Consider the following 9,274-nt stretch of genomic DNA (forward strand, 5'->3'; position numbering starts at 1 on the left):
CTTGAAAATCGTTCGGGATCCCGGGATTCCGGGATTGGAATCCCTAGTTATAAATATTGATTAGATATATATATAAATAGATATATATAAATATTGATTAGAATCACACTAATAATATTTTTTGTATTCAGGATAAAATTACGACTTTAAAATATAAAATTTTCATTTCATTTTGATTATATTTGTTTAATGTATAAACAATTAGCTATATAAGCTAAATAAATTAATCAAATACAACAAATTCAATACCACTTCGCTTCTTACCTGGAATAACAAAAGTTGGTGCGTGCAGTAGGTATGTCAAATAGACCAAAACGACCCTTAGAATCCCGAAAAAATCTCGAATAAGCAGTCACCCCAAAATTATAAAAATTCAACTATACCATATTTGCGTTAACACAGTCAGTTCAAGATCGTTATTCATAATTGAGAAAGAGATGGCAAGTTAGGGTTTTCGCCCCTACTATTAGCTCTAAAAATTTGCTAAAAATTTGCTAAAGCACACGATATGGATATAAGTTCGATATATTTATCATTACTCTTGTTTATATTTTGAAATATAAACAAATTTTTAAAAATTAAAATCATTACTATATTTTTATAATATAATCTTATATTTTCACTAGTTAATTCTAAATACATTTTCGACAATAAATCCAAGATGTTAGCGCTCATCATCGTTGTGTTGGAAATGCGGGTGTGTGTACGCATGCATGCATACATACACAGTTTTCCGCGAATTTTTTTACACCGATAGGAGAACGTTACTAATACTAAATCAGGGCTGTTTTAAGAGTAGGATGATCATACGTTATAATGTGTTATATTTTTATCATGTTGTGGTATTTTGTAATCAATAAAACAATTCCTGTATTTTAAAAAATATTATATTGAAAAGATATTCAACCTGGAGAGTGATACCAAAATTGCTCTCATGTTTTTGAGTTAAATATGTATATAAATAAACAAAGTGATATTTTACACTTTCCTCACTAAATTAAAGCAAAAAAGTAAAAAATAATTTCACATGCTCCCCTATTATATTTTCTCATCAATACTGTGACAATGAGCGTTCATATCTTGGACGGACTGTACATATTTCTACTAGCGAAAATATATTTAAACTGATAGGTGAAATTATATGCTGCTCTAAAATGTCTATGATACTCAATCTGACAGTTTCGAAACGTTCATTTTCTGTTCAAACCCAAATCTAATCTAATGAATTTTTTAAAAATAATTATAGATTAGTTTAAGTCCACTATAAAAAATAAGCCAACTGCTTGTTGCCTCGTCCCAAGCCTCCTGCCCATGTCCTTTATAGAATTATCGTCAGTATATTTAAGCTATTTTATTTAGCAAATTTATAGTAATTAGATACAAAATGAAACAAATTTGTACTAATTATATAGAAAATATGACCTACGAGAGTTTGACCATAGATATTGCACACGTTCCGGAGGTTTAACACACCTTGGGGGGAAAAGTACAGTAAGATTGACATAAAGATACGAATCTGAATAATTATAGTGTGGCAAAAGATAGCAGCTCGCGTGTCATACACTTCCACTTTTCGTTGTGTGGTCCACATCGGTGCTTGTCGATGTGCATTAGTCGTTTAGCTCACTTTGACATTTAAAAGTTGACAAAAAACAGTTACACCGTGCATTGATGTGTAGCTCGACTAGAGAGACTCGAACGAGCTGAAATATAAGTGGAACGGTGCAATAGGCAAAGGCTGGCAAAAAACGGGTGACATTAGCGCAGAACGAAAAATAGCATAACCGAAGAATAAATAAAAATAGATAAATTAAAAAAACGCACACACCGCACGCCCACCGTTCGCTGGTCCGACAGGCGAAATTGTAAGAAACAAAAAGACGCAACGGACAAAGAGAGAAAAATGAGTCGGGACAAAAAACGATTTGAAATTCAAATCGCAGGCGGTTACATAATCATTTTTTTGCGCTGCGCTAGTACGAATAGCCGAATATGCGCGTTCCTTATAGATGCGCCGGCGAACTCTCGCAGCATCAAGGGATGCATTCGCAATACTAATTAATTATTTTAGTTATTAAAAAAAAATATTTATAGTATATGTTTATTAATATATAATATTCTAAGCTAATACAAAATTATAAAAAAAATAGTTAAAATTTTAGTCATATACAACATTTTTTTTCTTTATTCCATTTTAAAAGCTAGCTTAATTTTTACTTTTGATTAACATTCTAGTTATCAAGTGGATCTCCTATTAAATATTGTTTTATTTGATTTATTGAACATTAATACTATCGTTGCACCATAGTTAAAATTTGTTTTTGTGACTTATTTTATTACTTATCCTAGACCTTTTTTTATTATATAATTATTGTCTTAATACATTTTTAATATTACTTTATAACAAATAAATTATGTTTATATAAATATTCTATCATATTAACCTAGCAGACATAATAATTATTAATCATACATTTAGTTCCCCTTCAACAACATTTTACTGAAGTTATTTCTTTATTTGTATTATCAAGCATTTTCTTTGCTACAATAAGTATGGTTTATGATTCTTATGGATAGGATCATAAGAATACGAGCGTACTTCTTGATAGCTGATTAGCTGGCCATACACGTGGGGCTACATCCAACAGATCTATCCGTCTCGGGTGCCTGGCGGACAAATCCGATCGTGTGTGGTGAGAAAATACACAGATTTATTTAACCGTCGTCTGTCCGCTGTCCGTGCTCATAACAAACGGATCGAACAATGACATGCAGATCCAAGTAACATTTGCACGTAAATGCGGTTTTTGTTTGTCCATTCTTAAAAAAAATCTTCTAAACAGATAAAACCACCACATATTATAGCAAGTTTTTGCTCTTTTAAAAGAGACATGATACTCTATCTGGACCCATTGAGTGTCGCCGCATACGTGCGGCCATACTGCCCAGCGGGTTAAAGATGAGCTCAGACAGTTTACGTGTATGGCGAAGCTCCTGTTGTCCGTTTTATATCGTTACATAAGGAATGAGTTAATATGCATGTTGTCTTGAACTTTTTTAATAGAGGTCAGAAGTATTTAAATAGAAAAAATTTGCTAACGATTTTCTCAGCTACTCTAATCGGCCTAATCTTCTAATAATAACAATAATATTTAGATAATAGAAAACGGTTCGACGTCATATTCGGCAGATTTCAAAAATGTATGGGGGCTTTCCACAGATTTACGCTATAAAAGTTGACTGTCAAGGCATTAAAATATATTTTTATTTTTTATATATGTATCCTCTATACATATAATTTATACAACATTAAAGTTTAGAGGTAATTGATTAATTTCTATAAGTTCAGCACTGCAATAATTGTACAAGTAAAATAATATTTAATATTATATGTATATTAGTTCATGAGCATATTTATTGTTAAATTAAATTAAATAAATAAATCTCAGAGAAGTAGCAACCCTTAGATCGGGGTCAAAAAAATATCGCGCCGTAGATAAGTTGCGTTGCATCGGGCCAGGCGAGCGCATGCGCAGATCGCCCGGAACTCGATTGCTAATCGTACGCTCGTCGACCGCGCGCATTTTTTTAACTCCAGCTTTTTTCATTATTAAATGCTCGCCGGCACGTAATGTCTAAAAAATATCACTTTTTATCTCTCGAGCGCATAGTCTGTCCGTTCTACGCCGAGCGATTGGGAATTAGCAACAGAAAAAATGTGCACAAATTTAAGAATTTCGCATGCGAACGAGTTCGCCTACTTGCGTTTCTAGTTCTTCCAGTTTTAATGCATTCCGAGTAAAAATGTAACTGATGTAATAAAACAGATAATAAAATATATTAATATTCTTAATCGAATCATATGTATGTATGTATTTTATAAACAGAAGTTCTTTTGATTTAAAAAAATGCTATTTCACTTTAAAAGTTTTTTTAAACTAAATGACTATACAGGTTACCTCTATGCATAACGTTGGTTAATAACAATAAATAGCATTATTACAATACACAAAACAATGCAATACAAGTAAGATAAATATTTTACACAAAAAAATTATAGTATGCAGTGGCGTAGGCGGTAGAGGCGGACCGCCCCGAGCTGCACTTACTTAGCGCGGCATTTTCGCGATGGAAGGACATTGATAAAATATTCACTTAAACTATCTCGAATGAATTTTTAAAAATATCTTAGAATTAAACAATTTGTTTACTTTAGCAACACAGGTAGGAGTCTTTTCTCCCAAAATACGAAGTGACTGGTGCCACTTCAGAATGCATGTTCCTTTATTTGCTTTTATTTTGTTTCGAAATACAAAAAATAAGACGATTTTTTCTACAAAAAAAAATGATTTTACGCTTTCGAAAAACATTTGTGAATAGAATGGTTATTAGCGTGTCTACTATGACCGAAATTCGCAGTGCTCTTTCATTGAACGTAATAAAATGTTTAAAAGGCAAAAATTCGCATAGAACTATGCTATGCATATTTTATATAATTAAAAAAGTTTAACGTTTATGAAAGTAATTAATAATTAATTAAATAATTATTATAAACTAATAATTGTTTTTAAATAAAATAATATATTACAGGCAATTAATGTTTTTTTTGCACTAAGTGGTTAAATAAATTAATATCGATAAAAACCGAAAAAATACGAACATATTCGAATATTAGAATACATCATCCATTTTTTATTCAAAATATGAATCATTACAAATTACGATTAATTAAGAACGCTACCTTAAAGACACTTCGGAAAATTTCTACAAAAGATGTTTCGAAATTTTCTATAAACGTTTTAATCGCTGCACTGACTTTTATTGTTTTCAGTCCTCACGCGTTTTTTATATGCATATAATATGTGAAGGGTGTTTAGCGTAGTTGGGCTTTTAAATTAAGAGAAAGTGTTTGATTATCCGGATATTCTAAATTATAGATCCTGATTCAAGTGTCATAGATGACGTGAATAACTGACAGATCGTCAAAGTAAAATGTGTTCCTCATTTAAAAAGCCGAGCATCATGGAAGATTTATCGCAGAAGTCGTTTACGTGACGTGAAAATCTCCACTTGCTCTCAAAAGTGATTTAGAGATATTTAGTGGAAGGGATTTTGAGAAAATGACACAATATGGCACTTTCCGACATTAAAAGGCAGCCCATCTCCATAGAGAAGCTAAATCACTCTGTAGAGAGAAGTCCGCGAAAAATTAAAATCATATGCATACAGAAGAAAACTTGAGTTTGTATCTGCCGTATATACATATGTATGTATGTCATTAATAAATAAGGCCCAGGTAGGATCTTTGTGGAATTGTTCTTATTGTAAATATTTGCTTGTTAATTGTTCAGTCAATAGCATAAAGACAAGTAGAATTGGCCATTGATAATTTTACTACCAAAAGAGATTTTTCCAATATTTTATTGATGGCACAATAATATATACAATTATTTATTCCTTTTTTTATGTATAGTTTTTTAATTCAATTTTCTGATTTCCATAGTGATTACTAAATTGTCACTAAAAATGTTAATGAAAAAAATAATATTAAATTAAATAACTTCAATTTTTTTTGTGACTTTATATAGACATTTTTTGCGATACTCGTAAAGGCGTAATAAAATAAAGATATTTAACTTAATTACCATGACACACACGATTTACGGTTTAATTAACTGATAGGGCGTTTTAATGTAGCCCGTTATAATTTATTACGTTTTATTACCAATGCGTGTCGAACTTTAATAATAAAAATGCAAATTATGACAAACCGAATAAAATGATTAATTGCTTGTTGAAAGTTGTATCTCTGCACCCCTCCCAATTATTGTACCGGGGGCAGCTGCCCAGATCGCTCCGCCCCTTGCTATACGTACAAGGTCAACTTGTGCGTTTCCGCAATTATATAGATATTTAATATTTTATAACCAGTTTAATAAATAAAAAGTATAATAAGTAATTTAAGATGAATTGCTCTTATCAATTAATTAGGAATATTATGAAATTAATAGTAATTAACTAATTAAATTAAAAGGTAAAACTAAGGTAAATTATATTTATGTAAGGTGAAAATTATTTAATGAGTCTACTTTGTTCCCACTATTTCAAGGCATATTATAAGAAAATTACTTATTTATAATATGTAAAGTCATAATAAAACTATATTGTCACTGAAAGCAACATTGAAAAATGCTTTTAAAAACAGCAGGATATAAAAAAGAAACAGATAAATCCTGAAAAATAAACTGTTTTTTCATTTTAATGAATACATTATGAGTAAACTACACAGTTTTTGTCGTGACAAATAAAGAATGCAGTGAGTCCTCGAGTTACATAAATTTGTACTTAGGCGAATTAAAAAAAAATCGCTACGCCTTGTTTTATTGCGCGTGTATTTACATAATATAGTATGAAGAGTCCCTAACACGACGACATAGATGAGAGTTAGATTAAAAAAAATACCAGATCTTAGACTCTTGGACTATTTAAAGATAGACTAAAACCCAAAGAATATTTCCATAATATTAATTCCTGCTACACTGAAATCTAATAGAAGAGCATGGATGACTAATTTTTTTTTAATATTGTATTTGTCACCATTTTATGCAAGAGAAAGGAAAATATTGAATCTATCACTCAATATCAATCAATGGCTATTATATACCTTGAATAATATTTTCTATGAGCCTCATTAAGACTCATAGAAAATGTTATTGATAATTGACAGAACGTCAAATTATTTACAGGATTCTGGAGTATGAAATTTAAAAGGTTTTTAAAAATATTGGTAATGGCTGGAGTAAAATTTTAATATTTGCCATGAGTAAAGTATGAAATAAGATCATTCCCCTTAATATTTAAATATGATATATTTAAATATTAAGGGGAATGATCTTATTTTATACTTTACTCATGGCAAATATATATAGCCAGTTTTTTTTAAAACAAATTGCCGTTGGTCGATAAACAGATTACAAACGGCCGTTTAGAGAGTAAACCCGAATGCACGCGTTATTTTTTCTCAAGGCGGCGAATATTTTACTGTATCTGTATCTGACTTGAGTTAATAAAAGATATGGTTCCTACGATGAAGTCACATTTTAACAAAGAAACACATTTTTTCTGAAGCGGTTAAACGTTTTATAACGTGCCGAATTGACCATTTATATGATTAAATAGCACGAGTTAATCCTTATAGTAGTGAATAAAAGAGTGGTTTAATTGATGAATCCGACATGTGGTTGCTATATTATTAATTTTTATTTAAAAATTGTAATAAAGTGCTATTATATAATCTTTTGCCATTAAAGGTTCTAAAAATTTACTGAAATTTAAATACTGGGTTAAGTTTCCTTAACATCCACTCGATTATATAGATGTTGAAAAATAAATGGACTTCAAGAAGCATGTGTCTCAAAAGCTAGATCAATGGTTATGTATGTTATCTGTGAGAAAATGTAAAATTTAATATTTTTTATATTGATAATAAAATTAGCCGTGGATCAAATTTATTAAAGCCGAGATTTAGTCTTTGCATGGATTGCGACTTTCTGAAATATGAGGTGGATCATAATTTAAGTGCTTTCTTGCATTTCAATTAACTTCATTTCCGTCACAGTGGAGCGCAATTATATGAACCCATCCGGAACAGGAAAATGACAAATTTTACGCTGCTTTTTTACAGTAGATTCCATAGACTAACGCTAAATTGTCGTTTATGTATATTTTTTTACATCGCTTGCAATTCGCATTTGTCCGCAAAAAACATACGTAGATGCGACTGAGAAAAAAATGGACATTATCAACATTGAAGCGTATTGAAGTGCCTTTTTTCTGCATCGCCTTCTTACACTATCTTCTATTTTTTGCAACGACGGCCTTATGAAAAGCCGTGTGTAGATTTCTAACCGCTTGCATGAGGTATATACGGTTTTTTTCCCCTTGCATTCTAAATGGGCCGAGTATTTATTTTGCATGAGATCCACGAGTTAATCTGCGATAGATGATAATGCATATATAAGAACGGCCATTGTGCCTACATAATACTCACCGAACGACCTGTTATAAAAATTGCAATGGCAAAAATTAATGATTTTTCAGACGCAGCATGGCAAAAAATGACGCCAGACAAAACGACATTAACGACTTAATAAATTACGTTTTTTTAGAGCTAAATACTTTTTCGGCGTCTTTTATGCAGTCGCAGTGATGAACAATGTAGGTACATATTATATATAAATACATAAATACACTCATCTGCAGAAAAATCGCAATTTATTACGTGCATATACTTAGATAGTCGCCTTTCCACATTTCTTAGAACTTCTAAGTTCGTTCGAGTGTAAAGTGGCAACCGTGAAAATGCGCTTGGCGGAAAAAAATGACTCCCCGTTGTGCAAAATCATACAAAAAAAACCGCCTTCATATTTTTTATTTATAAATTCGCATGATCGATTAATTACGATTGCATCTGAAGTATACTACGCAACACATACAATACAAATACATAAAATTATGAGAGTTTTAAATGCCAAATTCATGCTCAAGAGAGCGATTTCAAGAAATTATTATGCAATTTAAAATAATAAATATATCATATTTTTATTTTCTTTATACAAAGTGATTTATTAAATTTGAGTAATAATAAGTATTTATAAAATATGAATTATGTTTAATAAAAAAATATTTTAATAAAGTTAGTAAAATAGGCATTGACAACTTTCAAACATGTATTATTAAAGTAAATGTTTAAGACATACAAAAATGCTCTAAAAGAATTTATTTAGTTTAACTTTAACAGTTGTTTTTTATAATATGCAAAATCCGAGAAATCTTAAGTATATATAAAACATCTTGAAGACCTGACCGCTTTTTAAATGTGAATTTCCTATCGGTAAAAGCTTTTAATCCCTTTTCTTACTGAAAATTATTGTATATAGACATCAAAACATTTTCAAATAGTTCTGATTTTTTACGACTTCAAATGTAGGTATTTTTACGATTTTTAATGAAGGTAAGTGAAAAATAGATTGATATTTTATTTTATATATTTCCATATTTGATAAAAAAAATGCAAACGGTACAAACATGTCAGTTAATATGCAATTGTCATATATTATTTTATTAAATATTAATATAAACTTGACGAATCACATTTATAAACAATTGTAGGAGTTACAAAATCAGACAACTGCAATGGCAAAACCTGCAATCCGTTAAATCGTCTTCGACCGGAAAGAGTCTTATAATTGCCGTTTTAGCAAAGTAGCAAATT

The sequence above is a fragment of the Plectrocnemia conspersa genome, unplaced genomic scaffold, assembly GCF_051122295.1.
Source record: "Plectrocnemia conspersa isolate PC_06_02 unplaced genomic scaffold, ASM5112229v1 ptg000014l, whole genome shotgun sequence".
NCBI classification, from domain to species: Eukaryota; Metazoa; Arthropoda; class Insecta; order Trichoptera; family Polycentropodidae; genus Plectrocnemia; species Plectrocnemia conspersa.